Genomic DNA, 16,529 nt, shown 5'->3' with positions numbered 1-16,529 from the left:
CACCTCTTTCTCATAAATGCCTAAGACCCGTTCATCCGTGCTGAGCCTTCGGCTCTCATATGCTATGGCATGCCCTTCTTGAATCAAGACTGCTCCAACGAAATCACCACAAGCATCACATTGGACCTCAAATGGCTTTGAGAGATCTGGAAGCATAAGGACTGGTTGGGAGATAAGCTTCACTTTGAGCTTGTCAAAAGCACTTTGCTCCTTACTCCAGAGAATTTGCGGTAGGGTCTAAAAATTTTCTCCATTAATCAATTGAATGTAGTTGGTGCATTAGTCAAGCCAAAAGGCATGACTAGATATTCATAAAGGACAAACGTTGTACGAAAGACGGTCTTTAGGATATCTTCATTCACTATCCTTATTTGATGGTAGGCACTTTTAAGGTCAATCCTACTGAAGTAGGTAGAGCCTCGTAGCTTATCAAAGAGATCTTCTACCCGAGGTATGGGAAATCTGTTTTTGATAGTGATACGGTTTAGTGCGTGATAGTCCACACACATGTAGTATGTACCATCTTTCTTTTGCACTAAAAGGGCTGGAGAGCAAAAGGGAGAGGAGCTAGGCCTCACCATTCCTTTGTCTACCAATTCTTGTACTTGCCTCATGATCTCCTCTTGTTGAGCTTGTGAAACTTGATAGGGAGGTTTGTTAGGCGGTGAGCTTCCTGATAGGAGCTCAATTCGATGGTCATCATCCCCTCATTTTGGAGGTAAGTCCATAGGGATATCATCGATGAACACATCTTGGAATCCTTTTAGAAAGTTAGACAAGTCTAGCTCTTCTTGATTCCTACCATTCACCTTTGATGAAACATTCAGACCTTTTAGGGATTCTTTGAAAAAATTCATGTACACAGAAACTGAGCTTTTCATTGATTTATCAAGGGTGAGAGGATTTACAAGTTGTATAGTACGACCAGACTCATTAGCATCTATATACATATTCTCTCCCCTGTAGGTGAAGTATATTCTCCATTCAGGGAACTTCATGCTGGCAGCCATGCGGTTGAACCATGGTACCCCTAGGATAGCATCCTCATGTTTGAGAGGAGAGATAAAGAAGTCTTCTTTGTCTACATAGCTTTGGACATGAAGCCTCAACTTCCCAATCGAGGGAGTAACGAAGGCTTGTTGTCCCTTGAAAGCTGCATCGGAAGTTACAACATCTCCCATCTCAAAAGTTTGAATGCCCAACTTGGTGGCCAACTCCATTGATCTGAAGTTGAGAGTAGAACTAGGGTCAAAAAAGATGAAGGCATCATGCTCCCTTAACTTTCTGAACACGGCTCTCACCCATGCTGTCAATGCACACAACCCGGGTTACAGGCAGCAAAATATATGCTTGAGGCTTGGACTCTCACCATGAAAATTGCAAGAAGAGACTCCCATAACCAAGAAACTCCCCACACACACTCAAGGTATCAAGCAATGGCTATGGCACATAGAAAACCATCATCCTCACTCTCTCCCTCACCTTCCATGGATATGGCAAGAAAGCACGCAGAGAAGAGAGAAGCAAGAGTTGTGCCAATGCAAGAGAGTTTGAAAGATCCGTGAGAGAGGTTGATAAAGGAAGAGAGAGGTTCCAACTTCCTCAACCACCCTTCACACGGCTCCTCTCCTTTCCCTTTTCTTTCTTGATATTCAAATTTTGAAATGAGTACAATATTGGCTAAGGTCTTTGACCTTTCATGTTGCAACTAAAAAAGAACTCCTAAAACCCTTCAATTTTTGAGATACACATGTACATGTTGGACATGGCATTTTATATTTTGCGGACCCGCTAAATATGCCAAGTCATTTTACATCACATTTTACAATGAAAAGATCAATTTTATGAACGGTCGTAGCCAAAATGCTAAAGGTTTGCCGATGTAGTCCATAAAAATGTGCCAAAGTGCACAAAATACTAGGCGTCATCACTTTCCTCAAGCATAGGAGAGAGGTGATCCTTTGCAATGAGTATCCTCTGTTGGAGCTTCGATAGTGGAAGCTCTAGGAGTCTCATTGCGAGCATTTCTTTTGGGGAAAGAACGATAGCCATGTCCTTGCTCCCCACACTTAAAACATTTGTGATCCTTGCAAAAAGTTTCAAGCTCTTCAAGAAAGAGTTTATTTTTACCTTTTTAACTCTTTTCTCCTTGGACCGATTGTTGTTGTTGTTGTTGGAATGGCCGTGGGAAAAAATTTGGGAATTAATTATTTCCTTTGCATCATTTTTGTCTTTATTTTCCATGGGTTTGACATTCCGTCTAATTGCTTGTTGGAATTGATGCATGAAGCAACCATGGTATGGTGGATTACTTTGCTGATACAGTCAGGCTGTTGGGAGTTGACATACTCGGCCATCTCTTCAGGTTATCTCGCACAGAATTATTGGTTTTGCTTAGCAAAGTCTATCTTTTGAAAGACAGTAGCCTTGAGATGTAAATCCAAAAACTTATATACATATTTGTTGATAGACTCATGAGAGAGAAACCTTAAACTTTGCCATTTGGTGAGCACCTTGTACTTGCATCGCTTGCAAGGAATTTCTTCATGATGGAAATTCGTAGAGTTTTCCATGCCTTTGGGGCTTCAGCATTGCCACGAAGGCTAGCCCAACCATTAATAGGTTACTTAAGGACCTCTCTTCTTAAGCAAGAAAAAAAAATTCAAATGCTCTGATATCAATGTAATGGAAATGGCCTATGAACTTTGAGAGTAGCAGAATAATGAATTTAGGTGAAGCACTTTTGAGGGATTACTTTGTGAGCATAGCGGGTGAACTTAATCGATGGTAGCAACATAAACATGGTTCTTGATTAACTTAGCATGAAAAATACTTTTTCAAGAGAGAGAATTTAGAGAACGTGACAATAGTTGAGGACCGGATTCATATGGAGCCGGTCCCCCCTTCAATAGGCATTTGTATTATAGTTTATCCCATCAAGAGTGACTTGGTACAATAAAATCTTTGTGTTCCTTGTGACCCACGTGATGCAATGAAGATGGTAGGCTTCATGCATCACAAGCATAACATAAACTTGTAGAAAGCATTAACTATCCCAAGCCTCAGTTCCAAGGCCTGAAACACCTTCAAAGGTGGAGAGAGCTAGTGGGGAATGAGGGTAGGAAAGAGGAAGAAGAAATATTCCATAAGAGAAAGAAATAGTTCCTCACTTATCATTACTCTTCTTGCTAGCATACATAATAGCATAGTAATGGAGATGTAGAAGATGGTAAGCTTAAGCATTGAAGCATGGCTCTTGGGTGGATTTGCATTCCATAGCCAAGAGTGTTGATGTAGGCTCTCACTTCTCACAAGCTTGGAGAAGGAGGTGGTGTTCCTCAACTTTCACCAAGTGAGAATCCCCTGCAAATGAGTGTGTGTGCAGTATATCCCCCTAGCACCCTCCCTCCTAGCTTTGGGCGAGTGTTGACTTTTCTACATGCTACAAGCTCATTCGACCCCTCTCCCCCTAGCCAATGCAGCATGCAGTCAAGTATGGGTAGCCTTTTGACAAGTGAACTCCTTACCCCTCAGAGAGAGAGCTTGAAAATATCTAGATATTTGTTGGATGGAAGTAGAAGCTCATTGGACCCCTCTTAAGCCCAACCAATAGCATTCAAGCACACCATTGGTTAAGCTTAGCGAAAGTGGGACATGTGTCCAATGTGCCCTTTTAGAAAAGGGGGTGCCCCTTGGGTGAGTGGAAGGCTAGGTCAAAGATTCCCCTAACTTTGGGACTTTTATGCATAGGAAGCTTCTCAAGAAACTTCCTCATTAAGTGTGTAGGGTCTCTTTTTGACTCAAGCAGCTTACCCTCCATGTATAGAAAGATTCTCAAGCAACTTCCTCATTAAGTGTGTAGGGTCTCTTTTTGACTCAAGCATCATTACCCGGCATGCATCGGAAGCTTCTCAAGAAACTTCCTTATTAAGTATGACAAGTCCTCAAGTAAGTTAGTCATCAATCATGACAAGCACCTTAGGTGGAGTTCCCACATCTAGCTCAACCCTAGCTTGCCTAAGGTCAGAGGCAAGTTTAGGTTGGGTTCCCATCTCAAGCACAACCCTAGCTTGCTTAATATCAAAGACAAGTTTAGGTCGGGTTCCTACCTCAAGCTAAGCCCTAGCTTGCTTAAGGTCAAATGACTTTTTAGACTAACCATTGGAGGTCTTTAATGAAGCTAACCCTAAGGTATTTTAAGCTCCATTAATTAATCTTGCTCTTACCATCTCTCATTTGGGCCCCTTTACCATTGGCCCCATGTTGAGATAGATCCGTAAGCACATGTCTATAGAGTCTAACCCTTGTTCCCGTTTATTATCCCACATAAAATGATCAGTTTAATATGAGAAAATCATTTGGGTTGGTTAGATATTAGATATTTAATGACATTACCTCTCTCTTGAAATCATAGTCGTCCTCGACTATGAGGTAAAAGAGATAAAGTCATAGTCATTAGTTAATTTGTGTTTGCGGGTAGAGGATCCCTTTTTACCCTACGACATCATTCCAAGATGTATGACTAATCCATTTGGTGCTTGAGAGATATAGCTGCCGCAAGCATGTCTGCTCTTTAGTCCATTTCAACTTCCCAAGTAGAGTAACAAATTCTACATGGTGTTTGAGAGACGTCGTCATCCCAAACATGATTCTTAGTATGCATATTACTTAAATTTGTGCACAATAAAGAGAGAATTAGTCTTATAAGACAAAACATTGATCATTAAAAGAAACATGTACATTTGCTTACTTTAATGTAGCATTGTAAGGGTTGACAAGGTTCATACTGTCCTTAAGCTGGATTCCTTGCATCCATCTAGCATCTTCAAATGGATAATTTTTGAATTTAATAAGATACCATCAAATAATCTTACCATGTCGTAGTACCTTGTCTTCATGCTGAAGGATAGCTTCGGGTTGTAGTACCTCTTCTTGACCTTCAATTTCGTGAGGGTGTTCAATAATTGGTTCATTTGGAGTCTCTCCTTTGTAGAGCTTGAGTAGGCTCACATGAAAAGCATTGTGTATGAGACAATGGTTAGGAAACTTGAGTTGATAAGCCACCTCATTGATTGGCTTTAAAATTTGAAAAGGACCATAGTATCTTTTTGCTAGTTTAGCATAATACTTTTGATGGCTTGTAGGATTTTTGCCCGTCGTTTGCTTCAATCAGACCTTAGGAAACTTAAGTAAGCAATCATTTTCTTTGAATGTTAAGGCCCTTCTGTGATTGTTAGCAACTTTTTGCCTTAGTTGGGAGATGGATATAGCCTCCCCAATCTTTTGAAAAGATGCTTTCCGGTCACTGCTATACTCATCGGCAACGAAGATCTTCCCATGTACTTTAAGTAGCAAGGGATTTTTAGGTCTTCCCTCTATGATTTCAGAAGGTGCTTTGCTCATAGAAGTATGGATAGCATTATTATACGCATACTCTACAAGAGGTAAGTACTTTTCCCATTGTGAGCATTGATCTACTTCTGTAACATAGGTCTTTAGTAGATCAAGAATCGTAAGATTGGCTATCTCACTTTGGCCATCCATTTGTGGGTGATAGGCCGAAGAGAAATTCAATCTTGTACCGATATTTTTGAAGAGACCTTTCCAAAAATTACTGGTCATTCTAGGATCACTATCTGACATGATGGATATTGGCAATCCATGGTGTTTGAAAATCTTTGATATGAAGAGATTTGCCATTTGGTGTGCCTTAATAGTCTTCTTGACAGAGATAAAGTGTGCTTGCTTGCTAAACCTGTCAACTATTGTTCATATTCCCGTATACCCATGGATAGATTTTGGTAATCCAAAGATAAAATCCATGGATATACTCTCCCATAGTGAATTAGGAATTGAGTAATCCAAGTTGCTTCCCTCTATCATACTTGGTCTTTTGGCATACCACACATTTTGAAACATACTCTTGTATGTCCACTTTCATGGTAGGCCAATAAAAGTACGTCTCTACTCCTCGAAGAGTAGGTTGAATGCCTCGATGCCCTGCATAGGGAGGAGCATGGGATTCATACATGAGCTTCTCACGAAGGGAGTGGGTAACACATAGCCTATTGCCATGTAGAAGATAACCATCCTGTAAGGTGAATGGTTCGTGTTTCTTCCCCAAAGCAAGGGCTGACGTTATTTTTTTTACATTCTCATACTCACTCTCACACACACACATTCTCATTGTGTGAAGTGCAAAGTGCAAGAGCTCCATCTCCTTCTCCAAGCTAGCAGAGAAGTTGAGAGCCTTCTTTCACTCTTGGCTATGGAATGCAAATCCAACCAAGAGCCATGCTTCAATGCTTAAGCTTGCCATCTTCTCCATCTTCATTACTATGCTATTATTTATGCTAGCAAGAAGAGTGATGATAAGTGAGTAACTAATTCTTTCTCCTACGAAATGTTTCTTCTTCCTCTTCCCTACCCACATTCCCCGCTAGCTCTCTCCACCTTCGAAGGTGTTTGAGGCCTTGGGACTAAGGCTTGGGATAGTTAATGCTTTTGACAAAGTTTATATTATGCTCTTGAAGCATGAAGCTTTCCATCTGCATTGCATCACCTAGGTCACAAGGAACACAAAAATTGTATTGTACCAAGTCTCTCTTGATGGGAGAATCTATAATACAAATGCCTATTTGAGGGGGGACCAACTGCACATAAATTTGGTCCTCAATTGTTGTCAAGTTCTCTAAACTCTCTCTCTCTTGCAAAAGTATTGTTCATGCCAAGTTAATTAAGTACTATGATTATGTTTTTGCAAGCCCCTGACTGGAGCAAAATCTTCGATGTCCATGTGGATGCTTCGGCCTATGCCATTGGGTGCATATTAGCCTAGCCAGGAGAGAAGAAAATGGATTTTCCCATTTGCTACTCCAGTCTCGACAACTAAACAACATAGAACAAAATTATACCACTAGGGAAAGAGAGGGCCTGGGAATGATCTATGATGTCAAGAAATTTAGACACTACCTTCTAGCAAACAAGTTTGTCTTCTTCGTGGATCACCAAGCACTGCTATATCTAGTGAACAAACCTTGCAACACTGGAAGAATTGTTCGTTGGTTTATACAGTTGCTTGAGTTTGACTTCATGGTGGTTGTAAAAAAGGGGACCACACACCAGAGAGCAGATCATCTTTCACGACTATTTCATGGGGAAGCACCTGCAGGTGTCGATGATGAACTTCCTGATTCATATCTGTTCAACATAGAAATGGTTTCGCGATGGAGCGAAGAGGTCATGCCACTACTCACAGTCGGCTCTTTGCAGATAGAAAGACAACCATCAATGATCCACAAAACACGGAATCTCATCCTTTTAGCAGGACGGCTGTACAAACACGGTAAGGATGGAATACTGAGACTATGTGTACAACCTGAAGATACCACCTAGTACCTCAAACAAGCTCATATACAAAACATGGGGTTTCATGCTGATGAAATAGACAGGCCAACGGTTACAAAGACTAGGCGTCTACTGGCCAAACATGGAATACAGTGTCCATAAATATGTAAAATCCTGCCATAAATGTATAATACAGCCACCAGTGGAACATGCCACAATGTTTCGAGTAGTGAAAGCACCGAAATGGAGTGCTCACATCATTGAGTACTTGAAAAACAAAACCTTTCCAGAGGAATGGGACAAATCAAGAAGGAAAATCGTTGAGGAAGAGGCCAAACACTATCTACTCATTGCCAACCAACTGTATAGGCGGGGGAAAGACGAACAATTACGGCAGTGTGCTACAAAAAGTGAATATTACATCATCCTAGATCACGCACACGTGGGACAACCCGGAGGACACTTCTCCACTAATAAAACGGCAAAGCTAGTGCTAAACTCAGGTATATGGTGGCCGACCCTCTTTATGGATGCAATAACATACGTCAAACGATGTGATGAATGTCAATGCACGAAACCACCCCTACGAAGAGATGATATTCCACTGAGGCCGATGATGGGAGTTCGCACTTTTGCCAAATGGGGCATGACTTCATTGGTCCCATCAATCCTCCAGGATACAAGACACACACACAATACATTATTGTAGCAACGGATTACATGAAGAAGTGGGTGGAAGCCAAAGCAACCCAAAAAAACCATGCAAGGACTACAACTCAATTCCTTTTTGAAAACGTCTTTATGCGGTATGGACTACCAATTGAAACAGTAAGCGATAGAGGAACCCACTTTGTGAACGACGTCATTGAGACTCTCCCTGACGAATTCATGGTGGTCCACCGAAAGTCAGCACCCTATCATCCGCAAGCCAACGGATAGGCAGAGAGCACTAACAAAATCCTATGCACCGTGCTCACCAAAATAATCAGTGACTCAAGAAATGATTGGGATCAGAAATTACACACCACTTTACGGGCTTACCGTGTAGCTTTTAAAACTTCCATTGGCAAGACTCCCTTCAACCTGGTCTTCGGAATTAATGCGATACTACCATTGGAATTCCTAGTCAAATCCCTCAGGGTGTCAACACAATTAGGATGGACGGGCCATGCGCTATCGGAGAGACTAGACACCCTAGAACAATTAGATGAAACTAGACTCAAAGCGATAGCTGGGATATATGCTCAGAAAAAGCAAATGAAAGCTTTTCATCATCGACACATGTTTGGTAAGGAGTTCCAGAAAGGGGATTACGTTCTCATGTACACCCTGAACAACTGTTAACCCTCACGGCACACGGACACCCATCACCTACGACGGACGTGTATTATGTATTTGGTAGAGTCAGGTACCGGGCTTGTCGGACCAATAGGGAAAGGTAGAGTGATCGCCGATGAGAGGCGCACTTTAACTGGGACATTCAAGGGATTAGTTGGTTAAGCATGGGCGCCCAAGTGTGAATGGGGTGAGCTCCTATAAAAGCCAACTAAACCTAATTTTTACTCATTCTCTCATTTGTGCAATTGAAGAGTGCTCTTGCTCCATCTCCATCTTCTTCTTCTTCTTCACCTCCTTGTGTGTGTGTGAGAGAGAGAGAGAGAGAGGGAGAGTGTGTGTGCGATCGAGCATTACGAAGGCACGACGGCGGCGAAGCGGTTGAGCGCGGCACGACTGCAGCTTCTTCTTCATCGCGGCGAGGAATCCACCACGAAGGCGAGCGTAGAGCGGTGAGTGACACACCCTTTGTTTTCTTGAGCTTGCTAGTTTAGACTTGTTGTATGCTTGGAGCCGTTTGTGGCTCGCACACGGTGTATTGGCAAGTCCCTTGCTTCGACAGTGCGGCAAGGAGCGCACATTTTTGGCGCCGCTGCCGGGGATATGCCCTACACTAAGCTCGGTTAGCACTTTACGCTTCCTTGTGGTGCAATTTCTATCATAGGAAAGGCAGGGAAGGAGTGTGCGGAGATTTCTGTTTTTTGCGTTTTCTGCAATTGCTGTCAAGTTTCAATTTCTGTTATTGTCTGCGTTTTTCAAATTCTGCAATTTCTGCGTTTTCAAGTTCGGCGTTTTCACTTCCTGCAATTTTTCGCTTTTCTGTCAAGTTCTGCATTTTCTGCGTTTTTCCTGCATGTTCAGCAATTTCAGCAATTTCTGTGTATTTTCTGCATTTTCTGCTTTTGTTGCGTTTTTCTGTATTTTTTTTATTGCTGCGTTTTTCTGCATCAAAAAAAAAAAAATAAAATAAAATAAAATTCCGAAAAAAAAAAAAAAAAAAATTTTCGTAAATTAAAAACGCGAGCGAGTGGGTGGCGAAAATTTTTCGAAATTAAAAACACGACTCTTAAAACGTACGGGTTGGTTTGTATAAAAGATAGATCGGGATCGGGATCATCTTCCCAAGCCCAAGCCCAAGCCCAAGCCCAAGCCCAAGCCCAGGCCCAGGCCTCAGTCCTCAGTCTTATGATATATACTAGACTCACTCTTATATATATACCCTACTCCCTCAAGAGAGAATGAGAGCATGTGGGACAAGTCCTCCACTCTCCTCCTTTCTCTTCCCACTTGCACCCTTAGACTTTCTAGTTTGGGCCTAGTTCCCTACTGGAAATTGACAGTTTTAGGGATTCCGAGGGCATAGAGTGACCAAACGGAGGGCTGTAAAGCACGGCACGACCCTCTGACCGATACGCTCGTTTTGAGCTATCACACGGCCCATTCCACGACACGCTCAAAAAAAAATCTAGCAAAAAAAAAAAACAAACAAAAGACACGCTAAAAACTAGTCACAAGGCCTCCTAGAGCAGCTTTTTGACACCTTAGGGTATCAAAAGCACATGCACTTACGCTCTGGGCGGGTGCTAGAACACGAGCATATTGAGGGTGCCTCTGTTCATACGGATACCCATTACCCATCCACGATAAGCTCTAGACCCTCAGCGGGGACACAAGGTAGCACCACCCAAGACCCTAAAATAGCCGCTAGTGATTCCTCCTCCGACTCAGAAATCATGGAAGCATACCCTAACCAAAACACTGAGAGAGAAGGCCATGCACCTCCCGAAGCTCCACAGCCTAGTACTAGTATGTTTAGCCGTTTCATGGAAACATTAGGTAGAGCTACTCGCTCGGAACCTGATGCAAATGAAGCACACGAAGGGGGTGGGGAAGTGGAATCTCCTTTCACATCGCACGTGGACCCCACACCCCCAAAGAGTGTCCATGTGGATATCCTGCCAACTTCTTACCAAGAAGGCCCTGTTGAGCTGCCTCCTTCAGAAGTTCCCTCTAGAGTACCGTTGGTGACAAGTAAAACCACGGGAAGCAACATTGCTTCTACCTCACAAGAAACCGTTAACACGTCGACTCTAGAAGGATTGTTCATTAATGATCATTGGACATACGACCTCCACACTGAGGTGTTGACGGATCTACACTCTGGCCACGCCTACCATGTAGGATGGATAGAGATTGTACAATCCACCTCTAGTGCCACGAGCATCGAAGATCAACAGAAAATGATCTGTAATGTTATCCATGGCATTATTCAATTAGAAAGGCAAAACCGAGGGGTAAATATAATCTCAACTGGCCCCATGAGATTTCTGGATACGAGCAAGGCTCAACAGCCTACTCTATCACAAATGGAGACTCCTCTAATGAGCCCCATGGACCCATCTTACGTCATTTCACCTGGGGTCTCTATGCAATCTGAGCCTCCGAGCGAAAACTTTAGCTTCCCTAACTTGGCTCAACCCTCTATTAAGGAAAACACAGTGCTCACTCCAGGGATAAGCCTGACAGAGAATGTACCAATGACATCTACGATTAGCGCAGTGCCACTACCTAGTGTCATAGTACCTAATATGGGGCCTCGACCATATGTGCCTCTAGCCCCTTATGCACACATGGCCCCCACACCTCCAATTGTACCACTTGCTTATGCTCCTCGAGTGCCGCTCCCTAGCTCTTATCCGAGTGGACCTATGCCCGGTTATGTTCCATATCCTGCATCATCTACACATATGCCAAGACCGATACCCGTTCCTCTCCCACATATGATTCCAAGAGTACCTCCACCGGCCCTGCCTCCTCACATAGGTGACTTGGCAGCGTTTGCTCAAACCATAGGTCGATCTATCGCGGAAAATATGCGTCATGCTTCTGATAGAGAGCCTAGAAGTAAGGCAGTACAAATTGCCAAACTCACGCAAAAATTCAATGGGGACGAAGATGCTAGGAAACACATTGAAGTGTTTGAACAAGTATGTGATTCCTTAGGGGAACGCAACGAACTACATAAGTGCAATGCCTTAAGCTTGACATTAAGTGGGAAGGCTGGAGATTGGTATAGGACCCTAAGGGTGGACGAGAAAACAATCTACCCTACCCTTCGAAGGTTGTTTCTAAAAGAGTACATACGAGAAGGTGTGCTTTGGGGTGTAGCGTCTCAGCTACAGAAGGCCGAACGTAAGGAAGGAGAGTCAGTAAGGGACTTCATTAGTCGTCTAAAGCACTTAAACTCTCGTTGCCCTGTAAATGAGCGCTTCAACAATAACCAACTGCTTGATCGATTCATTCGAGGGTTGAGGAATGAAGGAATCTATAATGGACTAGTGATTAGAGGTATCACAACCTGGGAAGATGTCACTGCCAATGCAATCCAATTAGAGGACAACTTGATGATAGCAGGCATGAGGGTGTCTACTGACACGAGATCCACTAGCTCACAAGCCATTGAGTATGAACCCATGACTGCAAAGCCCATTGCCAATGAGCCAAAGGTATTTGAGACATTCTTGACAGACCTCACCAAGGCAATCCAAGAGTCTCTTAAGGATAATCGACCCCCTCAAAATAGTCACATGTATCCAAGAAGGGAGCAACAATGGTGTTCCATTTGCTTAGGTCCACATAGCACTAGTGAGTGCCCTACGTTTAGAGTAAAATTTAATGGAACTTGCAACGCATGTGGTAGGTATGGTCACCAAGCTAAGGATTGTTTAATGATCAAACGTATGATGGCAAATAGACCACCTGTAGCCTACACGGATGCGCCTCGAGCTCCTGTATTGATGCCTGCTCCACCTGTTGAGCAACTACCGCAACACATGGTCCCTAGATCTCAAAATGTTGTACAAGCTACACCGTTACCACCTCCTGTGCTAGGACCGCAGCCCCCGCATCCAAGAGTCGCCCCTATGAACCAAGTGGGTTGCGAGCCATCAAACGCTTATGCAGATGGTTGTGAGGAGGAAATAGACACTAGTATTGCCTACGGACTTGATACATTGGAAGAGTGTCCTATATACTACATGGAAGATTGTTGGGGACAAGTCAAGCCGGTTTATCAAGCTGCTGCTCTCGCATCCAGAGGTCAAAATATCAACACCCAGGCTAGGAGGCCACCTCTTCAATGCTACGAGTGTGGTGGACCACATCGAGTAGCGGAATGCCCTATTAGGCTGCAAAAGAATGCTGCACAGATGCAAGTGAATCAAGGGAGCACGTCTGCAATGCCAATACTCACATGTAATCGTTGTGGCATAGATCACTTGATTGCCCAATGCCCCTATAACCCAAATGCGCCTAAAATCACACCCCTGAATTTGGTCGAAATTGCTAGTGTGACGTCACCAATACCACCCGTCGCACCCGCTTGTGCGATTACACGGTCCATGCTTCAAGGGCCAAGACATATCCTCGAAGAGAGAGATACCGCGTCAATTATCCAAGCAAAGAAAAAGAAGACACGAAGGAAGAAGTCGCAGAATACGGAAAATTCAAAGCCAAGTTCCAAAACAAACATAGGAACAGGAGATGACCCCGTGTATATGAATGACCTCGAAGATGATTCAGATTCAGTCGAGACAATGGAGACTAGATCCAATACCACAAAGGGAAAGACCGACAAGGAAAACCGTAACATGGAACCAAATGAAAACCGAATGAGAGAAAACCATAAAGAGCCTCTGAAAACACCACAAGTGTTTCCAAATCCAATCCAAGACCCCCAAGATAAACCGCAGGGGCAAAAAGGGAAGAATTGTAAACAGAAGATTGGGACGTACCCAAACCCAGTAGATGAGATTAAGCAGGTGAAACATCTAAGAGGTTTAGTGGAGGAGACTCAAAGGAAACTAGAACCAGAACCCATGCATGTAAAAATTCATGACACAGTGTTTCCCACGCAAGTTCATCCACCCCACATGAACCATAGACCGTTAGCCATATCTAGTATCATCCAAGAAGGGAGTGAGGACAGGACATCAGAAAGTGAGCATACACCCTTCTTGTTGGAAAGGATGTTTAACGAAGGAATACCTGATCCCATTGAGGAATATGAGATTCCATCCTCACCAGTTCCTAGTCAAGGACCTACACCCTGCAAAACGCCAATGAATGTTGCCAAACTAGTGGACTTCATGTCTTCTGAGGTCCGAACCACGATCATAGCAAAGCTGTATGGAGATCCTGAGTTATTCCTTGCACTTCGAGCATTCCTTAACGGAGAGCTACGAACGGGATTACCGCAGTTTGCGCAACCAAATAGGCCTGACTCGATTATGATTGATGAGGAAAATCATGTGCAATCACTTGACTTAGATGGACACGAGTCTGTGATTGAGGTACCCATTAACGAATTAGGGCAGTATTTTGAAGGCGATGAGTCTAATGCGACCCTACCCATCACTACCAAGGGATTAACTATAAAGGGAATTCTTGATGGTGGTGCGGGAGTTAGCATCGTTACAAAAGATTGTTGGGAATCCATGGGAAAACCCCGCCTCAGTGTTACTAACATTGTGGTAAAGATGGCAAATGGTACCATAGCCAAACCTATGGGGATGCTCAAGGATCTTAAGATCAAAGTTCTAGGATACAAGGTGCGACATACGTTCATTGTAATGGATTTCTCTAAACACCTTATGTCATATGAAATGATTTTAGGACGACCATTCATGAGGGAAGCACAAATGGTTCACGATTGGTCTAAAAATCATGTCTATTTGCAATTCCAAGACTCTGTCCTTAGAGTGGATTTGGTGACTGGTAAGGTACACCCCTTAGGGAGTAAAACCATTATTGATCATCGCTCTGACACCACAGTTCACTCGGCCCCACTACAATATTGTTACACTTGTAAGAAGGATACAGACATTGGCCAAGATTCTCCTTACATGGATGTGTTACCGGGTATGACGGAATCAGACAATGTGGATTGGGTACACCTAGCTGCAACCATAGATACCTGGGGAAATAGAGGAACCACTTGGGTCACACCAGAGGGGGAAGAGGTACCACAAATTGCACCTCTGAACATGATAAGTGCCATACATGCATCTTCTAAGGGCAAGGCAATTGTGGACCAATCTGACAGTGACACTGATAGCTCAATAGAAGACTTTGACCAACACGACTTGGACACTGACTCTCAGAGTGAAACGGATTCTGAATCTCATGAATTAGAGAGTGGAGCAAGTTCACAGTCAAAACATTCGGAAGGATCGAGCACATCAACCGATGATAGCTCCTCCGAGAGTGAAGAGGACACCAACGAGGACTCCTTTAGTGAGCCAGATCTAAATGCAAATCAAAAGCAGGTCTCAAATAAGAAAAAGAAAAACCTTAAGAGGCGTCGATATCGAGCCAATGTACGTGCTAGGATAAACAAGAAGAGATCCTCAGCAGAATGGCTCAGTTATATAGGAGCATGCGATGCTCATCGAAAATTGGTAGACAATTGGGGTGAATATCTCCAAAATGTTATGTGGTGTAGACCACGACCCCATGACATAGCCCAATTAGAGATCATAGACAAGCCAAAGTTGAGCCGCACTGCAAGGAGGCGTCAAAACCAAGAGTTAGCTCGACAACACAAGAAAGCAGAAATGGAAGCACAAACCAACGCACAACCAGAATCCACAGACTTGCATCCTGCACCAGAACATTTCAAATCTTACACCACAGGGGAAGCAAAGGTTGTGTACACAAAAGCCCAAAGAATACCTATCGATGGGAATAATGGAATCTATGATGGTCCGGCAATAGTTAAAGAAATAGAATTAGCTGACCCCGGTGAAGAATCAAAACCTGTTTTTATTGCCCAAGACCTCACAGAAGTTGAAGAGGCGGTCCTCAAAGAGCTTCTCAAGGAATTCAAGGACGTATTCGCTTGGACATACCATGATATGAAAGGTGTTCCGCCTTCTGTGGTCCAACATACAATCCCTATGATTAGCACTGCGAAGCCCGTACAACAAAGACCCTACCCGATGAATCCTAAGTACGCAAAGATCATTCAAGAAGAACTAGAAAAGCTTATCAAATGTGGGTTCATATATCCTATTGAACACTCTGAATGGGTGTCGCCAATAGTTATCGTGCCAAAAAAGAATGGGAAACTCAGGGTGTGCGTGGACCTCAAAAAAGTTAATGCAGCTACAAGAAGAGACCATTACCCCCTACCATATTCCGAACATGTACTCGAAAGAGTTGCAGGCAAGGAAGCTTATAGCTTTCTAGATGGGTACTCAGGCTACAACCAAATCACGATAGCGCTAGAGGACCAAGCTAAAACTGCCTTCATCACAGAATTTGGCGTGTTTGCATTTCGTGTGATGGCTTTTGGCTTAACAAATGCCCCTGCTACATTCCAACGATTAATAAACACTGCTTTTAAAGAATATTTGAGAGAGTTTTGTGAAGCTTTCTTAGACGACCTTTGTGTTTACTCTTCTTGGAAAGAACATCTATCATGTTTGCGGAAGGTGTTTGAAAAATGTAGGTTATATCGTATCTCATTGAACCCGTTCAAATGCCAATTTTGGGTCAAGCATGGAGTTATTTTAGGGCATATAGTATCCAAGAATGGTATCTCAACCGATGAGAGCAAAATTAAAGTGATTCTAGAGTTACCACCACCAACCAATTACAAGGGAGTTCAAAGGTTCATGGGACATGTGGGTTATTATCGACGGTTTATTTTATTTTTCGCTGAGATAGCACGTCCTTTGTACAAGCTTCTCATTGAATTTAATTGGACTGAAGAGTGTGACCAGGCCTATGAACAATTGAAGAAAACACTAGCAAGTGCTCCAATTTTAAGGACACCTAACTGGGAT

Source organism: Adiantum capillus-veneris, chromosome 18 (assembly GCF_014529385.1).
Source record: "Adiantum capillus-veneris isolate H3 chromosome 18, ASM1452938v2, whole genome shotgun sequence".
In the NCBI taxonomy this organism is placed as follows: domain Eukaryota; kingdom Viridiplantae; phylum Streptophyta; class Polypodiopsida; order Polypodiales; family Pteridaceae; genus Adiantum; species Adiantum capillus-veneris.
Note: the sequence above shows the minus strand (reverse complement) of the source record.